This window comes from Protopterus annectens, chromosome 1.part1 (assembly GCF_019279795.1).
Source record: "Protopterus annectens isolate FY-2018-M chromosome 1.part1, PAN1.0, whole genome shotgun sequence".
Lineage (NCBI taxonomy): Eukaryota > Metazoa > Chordata > Ceratodontiformes > Protopteridae > Protopterus > Protopterus annectens.
The window spans coordinates 61,876,124-61,896,845 of NC_056726.1; positions in this window are offsets into that span (position 1 = coordinate 61,876,124).

Sequence of the window (20,722 nt, forward strand, 5' to 3'; positions counted from 1 at the left end):
CAGACCTAATCAACTTCTTTTCTATTGTATATTACTCTAGTGATTCCTTTTCCATTTTTTCCTGGAAATATATAAACTCCCCCAACATAAGCAATTTTACCTAAAATAGGTTTATTTATCATATGCACCTTTTTATTATATGATAAAATAAAAGTTTCCCACCATGACAGTAATTTCCCTTTTAAGTTTTTTAAATGTTCACTTTAAATGTATTTGTATAGCTTCATATTCCCCAAATTGAACCCCATACTATATTAATTTTCCTCCTATTACAATAAATTCAGTTCATCTTCTTCACTTCGCCATACTTTTTCTTTTGTTCAGTTTTAAACACCCTTTTCTAATGCCTTTTCAATTCTTATAATACTTTACTTCATTTTTTCTTTTCTGCTACAATAACTAAATCATCTGCATATGACAGGCATAGTGGAATCTGTTTCCTTTCCTTTCTTCCAACATACTTCCTTCATTTCTGACATAAATGTTTGAATAATTTCATTCATTACTAGAACAAAAAATTATATGTACATAAGGGATAACTTTGCTTAGCTCCCCTTCTCACCTTTGCTTAACTATATTTCTTACCCTAATCTCTTCCCATCCAGCCATATACCATTACTTTCACCTTTTTACTTTTTCACTGGTTTAAGGTTTCATAAAATAGTTTATACTTTCCACTACTTTTACCTATTCCATATACTTTCACAATTTTCCACCTTGACTCATGACTTATCTTATCAAAAGCCTTCTTTTCGTCACACATAACCAAACTTTCCTCATTTCTTCCTATCAAAATCATGCTTACTATCAGCATTCCTTTACTTCTCTCACCTGTACCCCAAACGCCCCATTTCCAATTATTTCATTTGACACTTTTTGCCTTCTGTTGTTGTATTACTCTCAAAAATATTTTATAATCACAATTCCATAATGTTATAGGTATCCAATTTCGTATGCTTCCTTTCATCTTTTTTCCCATATAAATTTTATTACCCCACCATATACTCTTGCAATATCCTTTTATCTAACCATTTAATACTCAACAAAATATACTTTTTCTTCTATCTCCATTCACTTGTAAAACTCGTAACTTATTCCGTCTAATCCTACTGCTGACCCTTTTCTCCTTTTCTATTACTTCCTGCATTTCTTCCATAGTAATCTCCCTTTCCAGCTGTGACTTAGTATCTTCAGATATTTTAATACACCATTCTTGTTTCTCCTTCTTCCCTTTCCTTTGTGTATCTGTGAAAGATGCACATACACAGTTTTACTGGAGGCAAACATCTCGCATAGAAACTAGGTTGTTCAGAACACACACACTACATCCACCACATACATAGACCAATCTATATTGAGGTACTAAAAAGCAATGTTCCCAAACTTCATAGATCTCCTAAGCCTATAAACAGCAATGCCTATCTTCACCAATCTCTAAAGCACTCACCAAAAATACCACCAAACACCACATATACACCTATACCCAGTGAAGCCCCAAGAGCAGAACCCATAAAGCAAACCAACACATTATCCAGGACTGTTGTCATAAGGAACTCCACTGTACAACACACAGATGTCCCACTCACCAGACTGAACAGGGAGAAGATAATGCTATTTACTTATCTAGAGCAAGGATCTGCCAAGTTACGCAGACATGCAAGTCACTACAACACAATTATGATTCTATCACAGTCCATGTGGGCATTAATGACCTGAAACGTACTACCCTGGATTATATGAAGAGAGATTCTTTCTGAATTATGTCCCTCAGGGAGCTATGTGCCTTTCATTGAGCAGGACTCAACTTTCACCAAGGATGATGCCACAGTATGAACATAAGATGACTGACTTCATTAATTGGTTTAGTTTCTGGTGTCTTTTCACAGACGTTCACTATTTGTCAGCATGGATGTATATGGGTAGCAGACCACATTGTTTTGCAAAGGATTGGTCTGCATCTGTCCCCCATAGGCTTCTGAATGCTGGCTAAAACTTTATCACCCCCTTACAGCCTTTCTTAGGTAATGTCAAGTTGACAAACTTATCAATATAGCAAATAAAACCGAAGGTGTTATTGTTCAGTCCTAGGAGTCTAAACAAGAAACTAAACACACTACAAGCTCTCCTCACTTGGTAGAATACAGACATCTGTGCTGCTACCAAGACATGGTTTAAAGTCACAGAATGTACTCTGGCAGTACAAGGCTTCAGTGCCTTCCACATATTTAGACCACCAGCTGTACTGACAGGGACAATAGGTCAAAGAGTTTCAATCTATAATGGCAACAAGCATAACTCTACAATGATTAAACAGGATGATGCCCTAAAATTTATCCATGTGCAAATCTCCATAGACAAAGTCTCATACCATATCCTAATAAGCTATAGATCACCCTCTATGTCCCTAGAATCCCACAGCTCTTACCTAGACCTATTGGCAACACTTAACATTAAACCAAATACCCTATTCATGGGAAACTTTAACCACCCATGTAAACAGTGGGAAACATACACTGCCTCATAATCGTAGGTACGATTCCTGGTGTTTATTAACATAAACACTCTTGATCAGATAGTACGCACATACACTGGCGGTTCAAACGTACTGGACCTGGTACTCTCCAATATGGGAGAGTGTTGCACCCCATGTCACGGCCTCTGTTGTGGTCAGACCATAAAGCTCTATCCTTCAAAATAAAAATAAACTCAGTAACCTCAGCAAACCCTATAACAGTTAGGAACTATTCCAAAGCAGACTATAGCCTATTAAGCGATAGTTTGTCAAATTCAATACCCCTCCCGCCCTGAGTTCACAGCAGCCTATACAAAATTGTTCACAGAAATCCTGCACAATCTTGAAAATAGCTGTATAAAGGCTGATGTACCTACTATAAGTAAGTCCAAAGCACACTGGTGGAATCCTTAATAGTGCATATAACAAAAGGCAAAAAAGTAATGGCTAAAATCAGGAACAACAACTCTAATAATGACAGAAGCTCTCTAATTAAACTAAACAGGAAACTAAGAGGACTAATTAAGTAGAAAAAGGCCAATTATGAGGTGAAGATAGCCTCATGGCTAAAGATAACCGCAAGGCCTTCTACAGCTATGTCCGAAATATCCAAAACACCACACATCAGTGTGCTGAACTGATGGTTAAAGGTGTCACCTTCACTGAGAAGAGTGACACAGAGATTTTTCTGGCTGACAAATTCATATCAAACCTCACCCCACCCCACTCCCTTCTGTCTCCCTCCATGAAATACCTACTAACATACTCCTTCTCCAACTATTAACAGGGAACAGGTCCTGATGGCACTTGCTAAAGCCAAAACACAGTCTCAATGGGCCCTGATAATATCCTGGGATGCCTCCTTAATAGCTTGAAACATGACCTATCAGGACCACTTTAACCACTTTTTAACTATAGCCTCAAAACAAGCTTTGTACCATGAGAATGGAAGTGTGGACCATCAACTGACCATGGAAACTGCAAACCTAATAGTCTGACTAGACTAATATGGAAAGTCATAGACCAAATTATGATGGAAATGATCAACAAAGACACAGATAACCAAAAGTCACTGGACCCAACCCAGTTTGGCTTTGTCAAGGAAAGGTCATGCTATTAAAAACTGTAGACTTCTTTGAGAAGGTCACCAAGGCAATGGATGAGGGCAGAATGGTTTATACTGCCATTTGGACCTGACTAAGCATTTCAATGCCACACCCCACTCACATATGCTTGACAAACTCACCATATTGGGCATAAACCCCTGCACAACTCACTCAACTCACTAGATTACCAACTGGCTCACAGACAGGACCCAGGATGCCAGGATTGGTGATACCATCTCCACTAAGAGACCAGTCACCAGCAGGGTACCTCAGGGCTCCATGCTTGGACCACTCCTATTTAGCATGTACTTCTTAAAGGTAAAAGCTAATGTCAAGGGCTTTTGGCTGACTAAGTTCACAAATAACTGAAAATTGGGAGCTATCACAGATTCCCCCATGACACAAAAGTGTTACAAGAGGTACAACTGGTACAAAAGTCAGAGACTAAACCTCAATGCCAAGAAATGAATTATAGTACCTTTTGGGAAACTGCCACCCAGACTAAATACTGCATTGATAAGACACTCCTAAGAGTCGACACAGTAGTCAGGCATCTGGGAACACATGTAGACAGTAATCTGGCCTTTAACCAACATGTGGCCAACATAGTAAGAAAATCATTCTATGATGCCCAACTTATAAGTGACAGCATGACATCCAGATCCAAGGAAGTCATAGTGCCACTTTATTCGTCCGTTATCAGACCTATCATTGAATATGATGCCCTTTGGAATGTACCTGACCAGACATATGCAACTGCTGGAATGCCCACAAAGCTTCCTTACCAGGAGAATCCAGGTTAGAAACACATTGTCCTATGCGAATCACCTTAAAGCCCTATCTCTATACTCTTTCTCCTACAGGTTATTGAAAGATGATCTATGCCTGACATACAAGGCATCCTTGTATCCAGCTCTGATGGACCTTTTGCACACCCACAAAATGAATAGCATCAGATCCACTAGATACAAGGATTTAATTTTTGCTTGTGACATAAATAAGACATGCTGGCAAGACAGATATGTGTCTCAGAGGATCTCCACTCTCTGATACAGGCTCCCCATCCATGTGAAGCAGAGTCCAACCCTAATCCTGTTTAAGGGATCTAAACCTCTTCTGTAACATCAACAAAATGGTTTGGAAGGGCATGTATATCTTGCTATGGATACTGTTGCTGTGGAACAGACTCCCCATCCAAATAAATCAAAGTTCATCCCTGTCCATTTTCAAGTGCAACTTAGATCTACGGATGAGAAACAGAAGATGTAACCCATGACTGGCTCTGTAATAATAATGGACAGAGGTAGCTCCTAAATGCTTTATCCCATGTATGGGTCCCATCACATTATCCTGATTATGATCATAGTTATTCTCATTAAAGGTGATATACACTTACCGACCATGGGGTGGGTACGGCCAATCTATAACCAAATGTGATAGGTTATTTTAAGCACCAAAAGGGAAGGCACTAGGTTTAAAATGGCCTGCAAGGGCAGCTAGCCTAGTACTTACCTATGAACCATTGAACCTAGAAGTGTAACCATGACCAATGGATGGGAAATTGGAAATTCATCCCAGGTATGGTCCTCATGTTTCGGATAGACAAAGGCAGACAGTAATGCCAAAATAACATACTCCTCCCCACATAACTACTTTCTAACTAACATAACCCTCTTCTAATAAATACCCATGATGCATAAGGACACAGTTGGGTTGCACTGCATTGCTAGGTTCATAAAGGCCCTGGTGGTCATTAGCCTAGTATATACCTATGAACCTATACATTTACCGGAAAATATTTCCACTACTTCCATTCTTTTGTTTATATCTTACACCACCTTCTTCATCATACATTGCATCCATTCTCCCTTCTTGAATTCTACCTTGGTTTCCTAAATAAGGTGATACTTCCTCTTTCTTACCTTTTAAGAAAATTATTTGCTTAAATAACACATTTTAACCCTTTCTTTGTTTTTGTCTCACATACCTTTTTTCTTATTTTGTTCCTTTTTTCTCATTTTCCCATTGAAGTTCTTCCATTATTTCTTTATATCTCTTGTTCTTCTTCTTTTGTATTCTATCTTTTTACTATTAAAAAACTTTCTAATGTTTTTTCTTTAAACATAACACTATACAGACCAGTTTTCATAAAATCCCTCACTGTCATATTCTGTTCCCATAATTTATTACTTTGCAGATTCATTTCTATGGTATTACTAATTTCATCAGGTAACATTCTTATTTTGTTTCTTTCTTTTATTATCTCCTTATTCTCAACTGTTCTTTCCCACAAAGCTCTATAATCAGAAAACCCAGCAATCTCTATACCTCCTTAAGTTTCTTCCATTCCATTAGAATATATTACATAATCTCCCTCTCTTCTTTAAATATCCATCTATGATATCCATCTATGATAACTCCATTCTCTTTTTTCCTGACTGTAGTCCACACTTTATAACTTCCCTTTCTCCTTCCAAAATTATAGTCTCCTATCATAATTATGAACACATTAAGCAAAACATATTTCTAGACCTCAAAACATATTTTGCTGTTTGCCATATCTGTGTATATATAAACTGAAACTAATATTTCACTTTCTTCAGCTTTTCTTATATCTCACATCACCAGCCTACCCTGGTATTAGTACTGCAGCATCTAATAATTTTTATGTACTCATACCTTATCAAAATCCCCATCCCTGAACATTCCTCATTTTCTACAGACCATTTAAAATTTTCTTCACAATGCCTCTGTTCTGTTCCTATTTTTCTTTTTTTAACTCATATTGTATCTACTAAATATATGATTTCTTCTTCGACCTTAATACACCATTTAATTACAATTAGCCCCCCAATATCATTTCTAATGCTGTTCGTATTAACAATTAGCATCTTTACAGCATCCCTTTACTTTCTTTGCTTCTTAAATGCCCTTTGGCATTACATTTACTACACTCTGGTTCACAATTTTTAGCTATATGTCCATTCCTTCCACATTGTCTGCATCTTCTTTTTTTTTCATAATATTGCACTAAATCCTTTCATCTCTGCACACACACAGAAAAAGCCTTTGTCTAGCCCCCGTACTTCACAGTCCAGCTCTTTCCTTTAATATTTATTACATTTTAAACATGCTGCACTTTTTTCTGACATATTTAAAGTTAGTAACACTTCTTCTCCCTCCCCTATCCACACATTTCTTTCATCAAGTACCTTTTTACTTCATGCACTTCTTTAAAAACAGATAAGAAAAAAAGATTTTGGGGGGAATTTATAAAAGTCGAGTAACCTTTTTGTATTCAAAAACAGCTCCAGCATGGTGCTGTAGCATAAAGACATGAAGCATCATGTAGGACTGACTCCATGACAATGCAGGATGCTCATGAGGCAGTCTGGGTGAGAAACATATGCTAATTAGTCATGTGCTGTCTCTCTCCTGAAGACACCTCCAGGAAAACATCCACATGCCGAGAGATTCAGGAAATGACTCAATGCATAGCTTAGCATGGCCAGCTTCACCATCTTGTAGTAGTAAACATGGCCAAAAGGCTGTGTTCATCTACTGGCATTCACAGTTGTATGGCGATCATGGAGTGGGTAGAACCATTGGGTCTATATTATTTCTTCAACAGCTTAGGTTGTCGAATGCTCAATGATCGACACCTAAGCGTCGAAGTTTCAAAATCGCGAATGGCCATGTACGTGAAATCTTTCCTTGGGAAAGAATTTGCTTGACTGTTATCAGGGATTTGCCTTTTCCCCAATGTAGAGCATTCTGGGAGTTGGTATATTTAGTTAAGGGGGGTGTGGGGGGGCCCCCACCATACTTAGGTTGAAAAGTTAATATTATTTCCAGACGGCCTAGCGAATTCTTTCCCGAGGAAAGAATTTGCGTATATGGCCATTCACGATTTTGAAACTTCAACGCTTAGGTGTCAGTCATTAAGCATTCGAAAACCTAAGCTGTCAAAGAAATAATATAGACCCGGACCATTAGCAACCAGGGATAATACAATTGGGTCATAACAGCACCATCAGCAGTACAGGGATCAAGAGGTGGGAGGAAACATTAGCCAACAGGGATACTACACTGGTGCCATAATGGCACTTAAACATGTACGGGGATCCTGACTAATGCCTATCAGACCCAGGTTTGATTAGTGGCTTGAGCAACTGACAAAGCAACAGGAAGGGATGGGCATGTCCATCTTGGGGGATGGTGCTCATTGGTGATGATCCCTAAGGGGAGTTGGCCACAGATGTAATCAATGACCATGGGGGAGTGAGAAAGTGGGGAGGGCATATTAAAAAAACACCAGACAGAAGCTCTGACAGCCAAGCTCCCAGGACACCCTTAAGATCCACAAAGGGACCCAGCAGCAAACAATTAGGTCCAGGAGATGGGTAGGAGGGTGGTTGGCAAACCTGGTGTGAATGTGGGAAAATGGAGGGGCTGTACCTGTAAAAATGAGGTATGAAGGGACCAAAAAAATGTATGGGGACCAATACTCTAAAATCTTGTGCCTTAACAGCATGTACACTACTAGAGGGATTGGGGGATGGAGGAACCACTAGATAGGGAAAAGACAGACAGCCCAGAGACAGGTATGGGGACTGTAATGTAAATGTGTACTTATGTGTGTGGGAAAGTGATGTGATCACAGCAGTTAACTAAAGCAACATGCAGATCATTGCTGTACTGCACATTTCACTGTAATAACAGCGACTCACATGCCTCTCAACTGTAAAGATTTTCGCCTCATATTTTTGGTCCATTTTTCATAAAAACAGACATTTGAGTTTAGGACTTCATACACTTCAGAAATTGCATGCTAATGCAAAACCTGTTATTCTATCAACTTTCTAAGTTTGTAAGAGCAATATTCACAAATTGTCCATATTTTTGGGCCTTTGTCCCCTTTTTATTTATGGTTTTGTCCAGATTTCTTGCTCTAAGAGGTTGAGAGGTAGCAGATAAATAATAAGAACATTCATGTTCATGACTAACATGACTCTGAATCGCAAAACATTGTGTTGCGAGTGTAGGAACTTTACAGCTCATGCTATCCCCTACAGTGAATCCTGGGATTCATCTCAATATCATTATAAGCAGTTCTGAATTGTACATGCATTTTCTTTTTAAGTTGTAGTCCAAAATTTAAAAAAATATATATATATATATATATATATATATATATATATAGTCCTTCTATGGTGCTGTTAATTCTTTCCTTCCTCAAACATGTTTTTTTTTAATAAAGCAAATGTTGAAAAAATTCACTTTACATTAAACATTAATGCTCTTATGTCAGTTATACTAAATGCTAAAAGAAAATCATATTGCCCCAAACATCATATTTTCTGTTTAAATTATTACCACAGGTGTCTTAGTTCTGAGTTGCTGACTTACAGTCTGTTGTTGTATCTTTCCATCCTTCTATTGCCACATGTTTATTTCCTTATTTCTACAGCATCATCATCATCATAAGATTTTTGTATATTCTGTTGCTAGTGTGTGCCATTAACACAGGTTTCACCATCAGCCGAACACACACTAATGTTTTCTCCATGTTTATCACCAAACGTCACTGCTCTTCCCATTTAAACTGACATTGTTCTGCTTCCATGCCCATAAGATACTTGATCTAAATCTCTCCAGCTTGCTTCTGTTCCATTTTCTGGTTCACCAAATTCAGCAATTCCTGTCTTGGCAATCCCCCTCAAACTGATTTAGTATAATATGTTAATTTTCAATAGTATTCACCACCTGTACATCAGCTTTTTTTACAAAACATAAATTGATCCTCTCATGGCATCCTCCATTTTGGACTCCTCACAACCAAATCAAAAGCAGCTCTCTGTTACCACCTTGTGGTTATTGTGCAGAATGACACAAAGAAAGAGTTCTGTGCCCTGGCCAAATTCTTTCTAGTCAATATGAATACAAGCTAGGGTTTCCACTGAAAAGAGGGCAATAGCCTAATAGGACTAACTTAGTCAGGAAAGAACGAATGAATAAATACATAAATAAATAAATAAATAAACATGAACTATAAGGAGATTTTTAATCTTAAACATGCTGTGATACCCCACCACTGGCCCAGTAATCAAGGAACCTCAATCCTCACCATTAGTACCAGTGGGGGATATACATTGGGAGAATGGCAAGCACACACAAAGTATTTTCAGATGCAGCTGTCTGCATCAAGTGCAATTTCCCTTAAAAGCACACAGAGACCACAGTCAGTCTGGGGCTGGTTTCTTCCAATTTCTCCAGAACCCCAGTAAGACTCCCCAGTCGCACAGCTATAGAGTTGAAAGCTCAGCTGAGTGGCCAAGCCAAGACCTCCAGCACTCTCTCTGTCCAACCATTGCTTCATGTCCCTGCCCAAGTAGCTGACATATACACACACTCCTGGAGATTTGTTTTATACACACATACACCCCTGGGAAAGGCTGGAACAAGTCTACTAGCTATGCCCCTTTTCTGCCCAGACTATAACATAGTTATTACTACCACAGCCACCTCTTTATCAGCTACTTTAAGGCCCATAACAAAGGGTATCCAACCTTACTGTGTAATGTTACTATCAATACAAATGGTAGTTTGACCAAGAGCAAGGCTATTAGGAGTGACCTACGCAGTGTCACCAAATAAATATGCAAGTACTCTCAGAACATAAATATGTCTCTACCATGGGTGCCGGAACTATAGAGCCAGGAGGATGGGGAGCACCCCCCCACTTTTACAGCTGCAAGACCTGTCGGGAAAAATTAATGAAGTGGAGTTTTTACACTAACGTGGATTCACACGGGGAAGTTAAACTAACTAAACTAGCTGTTTTTGTTCTCTTATTGCTCTGTGTTACAGGAGTTATGCCACTGCTGTTCCTTTGGTGCTGCCAGAGTCATGCCAGTAAGGAAAGTTTTGTTCTTTTATTTGTAGGAGTTATGCTGCTCCTGTGTGTGTGTGTGTGTGTGTGTGTGTGTGTGTGTGTGTGTGTGTGTGTGTGTGTGTGTGTGTGTGTGTGCGTGTGTGTATGTAAAATGCCCCACTTAAGTATACCTGATGGTTAGTGTTACTCAGGCTCAAACAAGTGCCTGAATTTTCTACCCATACCACCACTTGTGATTCAGGGAGATGAGTCCATAGCTCTCCACTGTCCAGATTTTCACAGAATATTTGGCTTATACTTTTGGTCTGTTCCTCTTAAAATTTGTGTTTTTCTGGCAAATCAGTGAGAACTGAATTTACTAAATAATGATATCTCTTTAAGCTTCAGTCTTCCTATCTTTCAGGATTTGGGCCTTTGCCCTCCCCTCCCCAAATAAATTTTGGCTTTTTCCAGATTTCTTGTGCTGTGAAGTTGAGAGATTTAATTGATCATCAAGTGGATTTTACAAGTAGCTGAGAGCTTCAGGGGAAGAGAAGTTTAATGCTACTTAGGCTAAATTGTTCGCATTGTTCATAGGTTCATAGGTTCATACTAGGCTATCTGCCCTAGGGCATTTACAAGCCTAGCCAGAGTGTGTATGGCTTTCGCCACCCATTTTAAATTAATTTTGCTATGCCCTTTTTCGAGGTTAGTATACTGTGCCTCTGTCTAACAGTGACACAGAAGTGATACCCGGGGTAAACCTACGATCTCCCATCCACTCATCAAGATTCATCTTGAAGAGAGTCAATGAGGGACTCTGCCTAACCTGGACTGGGATTTTATTCCAGAGTGTAGGGAGCCTCTGGGTTATGAATCTGTCCCTCCAGCATGTCCTATTTATTTCAGTGCTGAGGTTTAAGTCCCTTTGTTTTTGCCAAAGGGGATGACTATACACTTTTTGGCGTTTAGCTTGAGACCATGGCTCTGGCACCAGTTGTCTGTTTCTATGAGGACCTTTTGGAGGATGCTTGTGTCGGCTGGAGAGTCTATTATGGCGCCCAGTTTGCAGTCATCTGCGAACTTGGTCAGCCACAGTCCTTCCATGTTGGCCTGTACCTCTGAGAAATATATACCGAACAAGAGAGGTCCCAAGACTGAGCCTTGTGGGATGCCACTTGTAACTGGTTTGGAGTCTGACATGGCTCCAGCTATTCTAACCATGTGGGTTCTGTCCTTGAGCCAGTTTGCATAGTAGCACATAGTAGCACAACATGTATTATACTTGCTTTTGATGCAGAAGGCTGTGGGTTCTACTTTCACAGTATGCAGGTGGATTACTAATACTGTACTGTGTCGTACTTTAATGGGAGTGGATGATGCAAGTCTATGAATGTCCTCATTTGGAGGAGTTACTTAGTAACTATGAACCCATTATCAGTTTGCCATCCATTTCCAATTGAAAAATTACTAGCTTATCATTTTTAATGTATTATAGGCAATTTATTCTTCAAGGGCAACAGACACTTTATTTATAGATGAAACAATGAAATATAAAGTTGTTTGCTAGCAGCAACCTCTTCATTAGTTACAGACTTACTTTAATGTGGACTTATTTAGATGACTTACTTCTGCAGAGATTTTGCATACTTACTGAGGTTGGTGGATTGTAATGACAGAAGTTTGAGTGGCCTTTTATGTTTGAAATTTTCTGAAATGGGTAGTTTTGTCATTATTGGTTCATACAGTTTGTTTCATTGCTCACTAGAAGACTGTTCCAAAATACAAATTTAAAACACAGTCTAACAAGTGATGCTGTATTATACAAGGAATATAATTTAATACAATCAGATTAATACAATCAGGAAGGTGAATCAAAGAACATATACATGTATGCTTGCTCACAGGATGCAGAAGATCAAAACTTGGGAAGAGATTAGTCACCAATGGTGTCCCCCAGGATTTGGTGCTGAGACATTTTCTGTTTGGCATATACATTTCAGAAGTAAAAAGAAGTACCAAAGGGCTTTTGCCAACTAAGTTTGAGATGAATGCAAGCTAGGAACAGTCATTGAATCCCCAAATGACTTAACCATTATGAAGGAAGGTTTGTCCTAAACAATATCCGGTGCCAGAATCATGAATTGAAACTAAACTCCAAGAAATACATTATTGTATCCTTTGGGAAGTCATCTACTCCAGGGAACTGCCAAATTGACAATGCCCCCTCAGAACTGACCCAGTTGTTTGGCATTTGGCAACTTGTGTGTACATTGACCTAACTTTTGACCAACATGTGCCCAGAGTCATAAGAAAGTCTTTCTATATTGCACAGCTTATAAACAAATTGATTGTGACTAGATCTAGAGATGTTATTGCCCCACTTTACAAAGCCCTCATTAGGTCAATCATTTTATATAATGCCCACTTTGACATGTATCTGTCCAGACCCATGCAACAATTGGATTACCCACAGAGATACCTTACTAAAAGGATACAAGTCTTAAACAGTAAGTCTTGCATGGACCACCTCAAAGATTTATCACTATACTCAGTATCCTACAGACTGCTTAGAGGTGATGTGTCTGGCATACAAGGCATCCTCTGACCTAATGCAGATGGACCTACTGAACATCAGCAAGTCAAATGGCATCAGAAATACTCAGTCTCGGTATCTAAACTGAATGTTGTGGAGAGATGGATATATATCCAGGACAGACTATCCATTCAAGTAAAACAAAGTGCATCCCTGTGCATATTCAAATGCAACTTGGATCTAAGGATGAGTAATAGAAAATGAACTCCCAGGATTGCCCCTTGTGCCACTAATGGATAGAGGCAATTCCTAAATACTGCATCCCATACATGGGTCCCCTCACATTATCTACAGTGTGATCACATTTATTCTCACTAGAGCTAATATGCAATTATCAGCCATGGGATAGGTAAGACCAATCAGGAAATGTTAATTCATGCACCAAAATGGAAATTGGCTAACCTTAAAATGTCCTCCAAGTGAACCTATGTTGTGGTAGTAAATAGTTTTAAAAAATTGTCCTTTTAGATCACTAAGTGCCCCTGTCACCCTCTGCCCCCCCCCCCCAGTCTTCAACAGCTTCTGGCGCCTCTGGTCTCCACACAGATCAGCCACAATGAAAGATTTAAATATATTCAATAATAAATAAAAGAACAATAAAATACTCAGTATATATTTACAGTTACATCAGAGTTGAAAATCACAGGAAATATTTAAAACAACATTGCAGGACTGTCTGAAATAAATAAAGAAAAACATCTAAGCTAACTTTGCTACATTTCTGACTGCATCTAAGAGAATTACTGTACCCTAATAACTTACTTCAGAGGAAGCAAGGCAGATGTGGTGAGTGGATCTTGATGTTGTCAGGTAAAAGACAAAATACAGAATACAGTCGCTTACTAACAGACTTCCCAAATTAATATCTCAAATATTACTGCTGGGATAGCTTGCAGAATTACGTAATTTCTTGTCATCTGACTATCCCAGGAGAAAACACCCATTGATGCAGCTGGTAGCATTTAGCATCTACCTGCAAAAATACATACGCAAGGGCTTTTCGTAGATCTAAGGCAGGTCCTGGAAGTCATAAAACAATAAAACACTTCCAAGACAATACAAAAAACGTCTAATTCTAGATTGTGTTTCTGTTACTGCACTGAAACTGAAAGATAACATCCTTTTATTACATGGCCATAAGGTAATTTAATTTCAGCTATTTTTCTGAAGTTAACCTCTTGTGTTCCACTTTCCATTGTTAAAATATATACATCTATACAGTTACAGTAGTGCACGTACATTTCTGTTCTAATCCAGTAGGGTATGCTGTGGTTATATCTTTAAACAGCACTTTGTAAAATACCTCTTCAGCACACGTCTGTACAAACCATCTTATATGACACATGGTTCTAATACATTTGTAACACATTAATAATATTGATATTCACAAATGTCACATAATTATTTACAAAATTCCAGATAGCTGGGCTGGCAGTATCTCCTTTTGTGACACCCCACCCCCCACCCCTTCCGCCTAAAGATCCAAGCTAGTTGTTCAAGTGAACCTTGAGAAATGCTGCTTGAGAGGGATAAGCCTATCTGGGAATACATTACCTCATTACCTGTCTTGAGATCCAAGCTGCCTTTGCATTGATGACCCCATTATAGTGTTGCTCTGTCATATCATATGCCTGTAACGCTAGGCTTCACCATAGTAACTTGGGATTTTGCTGGCTGGCTCCCTGTAGCCATAGATCCCCTTCAGACTCCTCTTGACTTGTACTGCAAATACTTAGCACCAGGGCCTCCCTATCATGGTAAGGTTTCATCAATGTTCACATGGTACAGTTAGTTCCCCTGCCTCCTACATGGCAGTTCTACCATGTAGTTAACATCACAGACCTTGCTTACCACTTTAAAGGGCTCTTCCCAAGCTGCCTGCAGCTTATGTCTGACAGGAATGAGAACCATAACCTGCTGCTCCACAGCATACTTTCTAGCTCAAGCTTTCCTGTCATACCAGACCTTTTTCTGCTGTTGAGCTGCTGCAAGGTTTTCCTGGGCCAAGCCCATGAGTTTTCTGAACCCTGTCCTAAGGTTTAGGACATATGCCACAACAGACTCCTTGTGGGATTCACACTCACCCTCCCAATCATCACAGATCAAATCTAGAGGTCCCCTCATCCCATGCCCATACAGTAACTCAAAGGGTGAAAACCCTTTGGATTCCTGGGACACTCCCCTGTAAACAAACAACAGATGGGGTGAATATTTGTCCTACTCCCTCTTAAAATGGTCTGCAAATGCCTGTAGAATGGTCTTTAGTATAGAGTTTAACCTCTCAACTAGACCATTAGTCTGGGGATGGTAGGGGTGGTCTTTAGGTTCTTCACCTGACAGTGTTTCCACAGACAAGCCAGCAGGTCTGACATGAAATTGCCACCTCCGTCAGTCAGTATTTCTTTTGGGAAACCTACACTGCTGAAAATCTCTAACAAAGCATTTGCCACCTTTTCAGCTTCAATGGAGGATAGAGCCACTGCCTTAGGGTATATGGTAGCATAATCTACTAACACTAGGATATACTTTTTCCCTGTGGAACTTGGGGTACTCAGAGGCCCCACAATATCCATAGCTACCCTCTGAAATGGCTCCTCAATCGCAGGCAGAGGCATCAAAGGAATCTTGACCTTGTCTTCTGCCTTGCCTACTTTTTGGCACTGCTCACATGGGTCCTGCAGTACCCTGTTACATCCCTGGAAATCCCAGGCCAATAAAAATTCTGCATAATACGTTTCTATGTACAATTTATGCCCATATGACCTGCAAAGGAAATGCCATGGGCTATGACTAGAAGTGCCAGGTGGTACACTCTGGGCACTACCAACTGCTGTATTCTCTCACCCTCTAGCACTCCCCTCAGGGGTCCACTCTCTATACAGTAACTCTTTGTCCCAGTATACCGATTGCCCCTTTTCCTGAGAACCAGGTGCCTCACTAGTTACCTCCCTCAGGGCTTGTACTGTAGGGTCTGAGAGCTGAGCCTGTCTCAACTCTCTCTCTTTGTAACCCTTCCCAGCTCCCCTTCTACCAGAAGTCTGGTATTCTCTAACAGGGGTGCCTCACTGTCAGCCTGGATACAACTGCTACTCACCTTTGCCTTGCAGTCACTCTGTCCATGTTCCAGGGTAGCCCCCTCCCTGAAGTAAAGAACACAGTCCTGGCTTCAAGTCTGCAGTCTGTGTGGGTCCCGCTCAGGCTACCAGACCCACATGCTTGTATCCAAGCCTGACTGTGTGTCACTGCATGCACACAAGGCACTGCATTATCAAAATAATTCCCTATCAGGACATCTGCAGGGATATCCTCAAACATACCTACCTGCTTGCTTCCTTTTCTACCCTCCCAGTCACACCTCTCAAGTGTACAGATTTTTACAGAATGTCCAGATTTTTGCCTCAAATGTTTGGTCTATTCGTCTTAAAATTGTGTTTTTTTAACAAATCACTGGGATGATCTAAGGATTAAAGTCACTAAATAATGACATGTATTTGATTTTCAGACTTCATATTCTTCAGAAAATGCATGTTAATACAAATCCTGTTATTCTAACAACTTTCTAAATTTATAAAAACAATATTTAAAATGTGTCCCTATTTTTGGGCCTTTGCCCCCCCCCCCCCATTTTGTTGGGCTTTGTTCAGATTTCTTGCTCTAAGAGATTGAGAGGTATGCTCCCAGTCAAGGTGAACCCTAGCCAAAGGTATTTGGAATGGAGTCCCTCCTAAAGCTCTGACTGGAGTATGCTGCCCAAGGAAGTAGTGCTCCTCTTTGACCATTGCAGGCTTCACAATGGTTAGGTCAGAGGCTGTGTCTCTCTTAGCAGTGGCCTTTTTCCCATCTACTAAGATAGGATATAACCTCTTGTGGTAGTTTGGTACCCTTTTTGTCTTGAGACAACTTACTACTGGCATTCTGTCATTCCCACTTACTGGCTCTCTCACCTTTTGATCCCCACCTTGTCTCCGTGGACATCTACATCCTACATGGGCCCACTGATTGCATTTAAAACTTTTAACCTTTGGTCCTGGCTGTGTACCTAAACTACTGGCTTCCCCTGCTACTGGCGGACTTGGTTGGGGTAGTTTATGCTGCCCATCATGGGTCCCCTTAGACCCATGAGCAGCACTGGGTGTCCCTTTCCTGTGCAGTGATGCCCTGCTTGCTAGGTATAAGTCTTCCTTCTTCCCCAACTCATCTAATGTATTTCATTGCCTATCAGCTAACCAGATTCTCATGTCCTCTGGCAAACTGCTAAGGGCTTGTTTTCTCAACAAAATGTCTGCCAGCCCTTCAAATGTAGTGACCTGACACGCACTCACCCACCTATGAAAATAAGTGCTTAACTCAGCAATATATTCACACACACGTTTATCTGCCTTGTGTCTATGCTCTCAGAACTTGTTTCTATAGGCTTCAGGTGTTAACTTAAAACAATCTAATAAACAATTTTAACAGTATTATAATTTAGGCAATCAGTATCAATTTAGAAATAGCAGCTAGAGCTTTACCATGGAGTAAGGGGGTCAGGAACTATACACAGAGCCTTTGGTCAACATTATACTGTTTACATACCCTTTCAAACATATGAATAAAACTATCAAAATTATCCCCCTTTGTAAATTGTGGAAGAAATTTACTGACCTTTGTTCCTTCTGGGGTTTAGTTACTCCCTTCCCCATTATCTCCATGACCCTGCTGAAGAGTCAGCATCTCCTTTTCATTTTGCATCTTCCTTTCATTTTCATCAGCTTCCAGACGTCTCAGTCTCTCTGCTGATTCTAATTCTAACAGTTTGGCCTCCAGTTCAAGCCTCATTAACTCCCGATGGATTTTTATGTCCTCTGTAGAAAGGTTGAACTGTCCATTTTCTGAGAAATGTAATTCCCCAAGGCCAGTCTGGTTGTCCTCCTAGTTGCTGGTCTGTGATGCAGCTGTGACCAAGGCTGCAATCATTTCTGCTTTAGTCAGGTTGGCATGCATCAGTCCTTTGGCTTAGCACATCTCAGCCAACTGGCTGCTTGTCAGCTTGCCATACTCCTCAGCTGACATCCTTGCTGGCTCTCGCTGACTAACTAAGCTAACAAAAAATAAATAAAACTATTGTCATGTGAAACTCTGAATGTTCACAGTGTGGCTGATTGAGAGTACAAACACCTTCCTTAATGACAACTGTTTATAGGCTACAAGAGTTCAATATCCACACCACTGAATTCCAATATGTGATGTGGTGAGTCCATCACTGCCAGCCAATATATGTGATATGCCACCACTGGCCCATTTATCGAGGAACCTCAGTCCTCATCACTAGTATCAGTAGGGGACATACATTGGGAAGATGACAAGGACACACACAGTATTTTCAGATGCAACTCTCTGTATCAAGTGCAATTTCCCTTAAGAGCACACAGAGACCACAGTCAATCTGGAGCTGGTTTCTCCATCTTTCTCCAGATCCCGAGTAAGACTCCCAATGGCACAACTATAGAGTTGAGATCTCACTTGAGTGGCCAAGCCAAGATCTCCAACAATCTCTCTGTCCAACCAGTGCTTCATGTCCCTGCCCAAGTAGCTGACACACACAATCCTGGAGATTTGTTTTACACACACACACACACACACACACACACACACACACACACACACACACACACACACACACACACACACACACCTGGGAAAGGCTGGCACAGGTCTACTAGCTATGCCCCCCTTCTGCCCAGACTATAAGGAATTTATTACTGCCACCAGCCACCTCTTTATCAGCTACTTTAAGGCTCTTAACAAAGGCTGTCCAATCTTACTGTGTAATGTTACTATCAATACAAATGGTAGCTTGATCAAGAGCATGACTATTATGACTGGCCTACACAGTGTCACCAAATAAATATGCAAGTACTCTCAGAACATAAATATGTCTTTACACAGATCAGACACAATGAAAGGTTTAAATGTATTTAATAATAAATAATAAAAGAACAAGAAAATATTCAGTATATACTTACAGATACATCAAAGTTCAAACTGACAGGAAATATTTAAAACAACATTGCAGGACAGTCTCAAATAAATAAAGAAAAACATCTAAGCTAAGCTTTGCTATATTCCTGACTGTGTCTAAGAGAATTACTGTACCCTAATAACTTACTTCAGAGCAACCAAGGCAGATGTGGTCTGTGGCTCTTGATGTCAGGTTAAAGACAAAATACAAAATACAGTCCCCGGGATTCATGAAGCTCGGCGCAAGGAAAGCATTAGCCTTGCGCTGACCGTGCAGCATAGAGATGGTACAGCAGCACCACATGCATATTAATGAAGGCACGCTGCCGTAATGGCCATGTGCATAGGAAACGTGTACGAGTGCAGGGGGCGTGTCCAAGCCCTGCATGGAGGCGTGAACATGTCGGCTGCATACGCGCAACCTAAAATGCTGACTAGTACAGCCTCCCTGTAATAGTAATCACTCCTGTCAGTGTCCGTGGATAGTGAAATATATGCAAAGCATACAAGACATTTTTGCGAACACCACAATAAGAAGTAAAAAAGGCATGTAGCTGAATATTGAGTCCCCATCCCTCAAACAAATGATATTGAAAACCCCGTGCCCGTATTCCATTTTAGTGTTGCTAGTTATACCAAGTGGAAGCGAAAAGCATCGTGTTAGCACGCCGCCAATTGCTAAGCCTAACCCAATGGTTAGGGTTACCAACTGTCCAACATTGTGAGGGACAGTCCCCTTCTAGGCAGGTGTGTCCATACCAAAACCATTAGAAATGCAAAATGTCCTGTGATAGTAGGACATAATTATGTCCCATATTTTATGTAATAGTCCCATACAATACTTATGTCCTTATATAAAATACCTAAATGTTACAAGAAACAGAATAAGCAAGTAAACGAAACAGAATAAGCAACTACACCATTACAACAATAAAAGCTTATATGTAGGCATAAAACTAAAGTACTATCCTTTGTAATGACCGTGGGTATGTGTTGGCCTGTAAACTCTGATGTGTGTCCTGAAAATGTCCCATCCAGGTCATATGAATAGATGACAACCCTACCAATGATCAGAGAATTTGCCCAATATCTGCCCATTCACGGTCCAAGTCATCCTTGTCAGGATGGCCCATAGATGAATGGGTATTACCCGGGTCTACCTACCATGGATCATGAAAGATAAGTATTTGCATGTACCTATGTGTGTGAAGTACAGCATGTGGATGATCAGAAATGCTAGGGTAGTCCTCACAACGATATTGGTACCAGAGATATGTAGTGTATGCAATGTGTTCTGTTGACTGTGCCATGGGCCATCAACTAGAGAAGGGATGAATGGTGTCTGTGGAATATGGGGGTGGGGGGTGATGGGTAATGTAATAATTCACCAAGGGGAGACTGGATTGGATGCACAATAGGTGAACTGGAGGTCTACGAGGGAGCAGTGGGTGAATCAGGAAGATAACCAAAGAACAAATATACACATCCACAATACAATCCCACGAACATGTGAACATTAAAAAGTGCAATACACATGTACAGAAACGTTACCGGCGCATACCCACATAATGGTCTGGCCTGAACTGACCCATCCAACTCCAACACACCTGGATACATATTTGAATACCCATCAT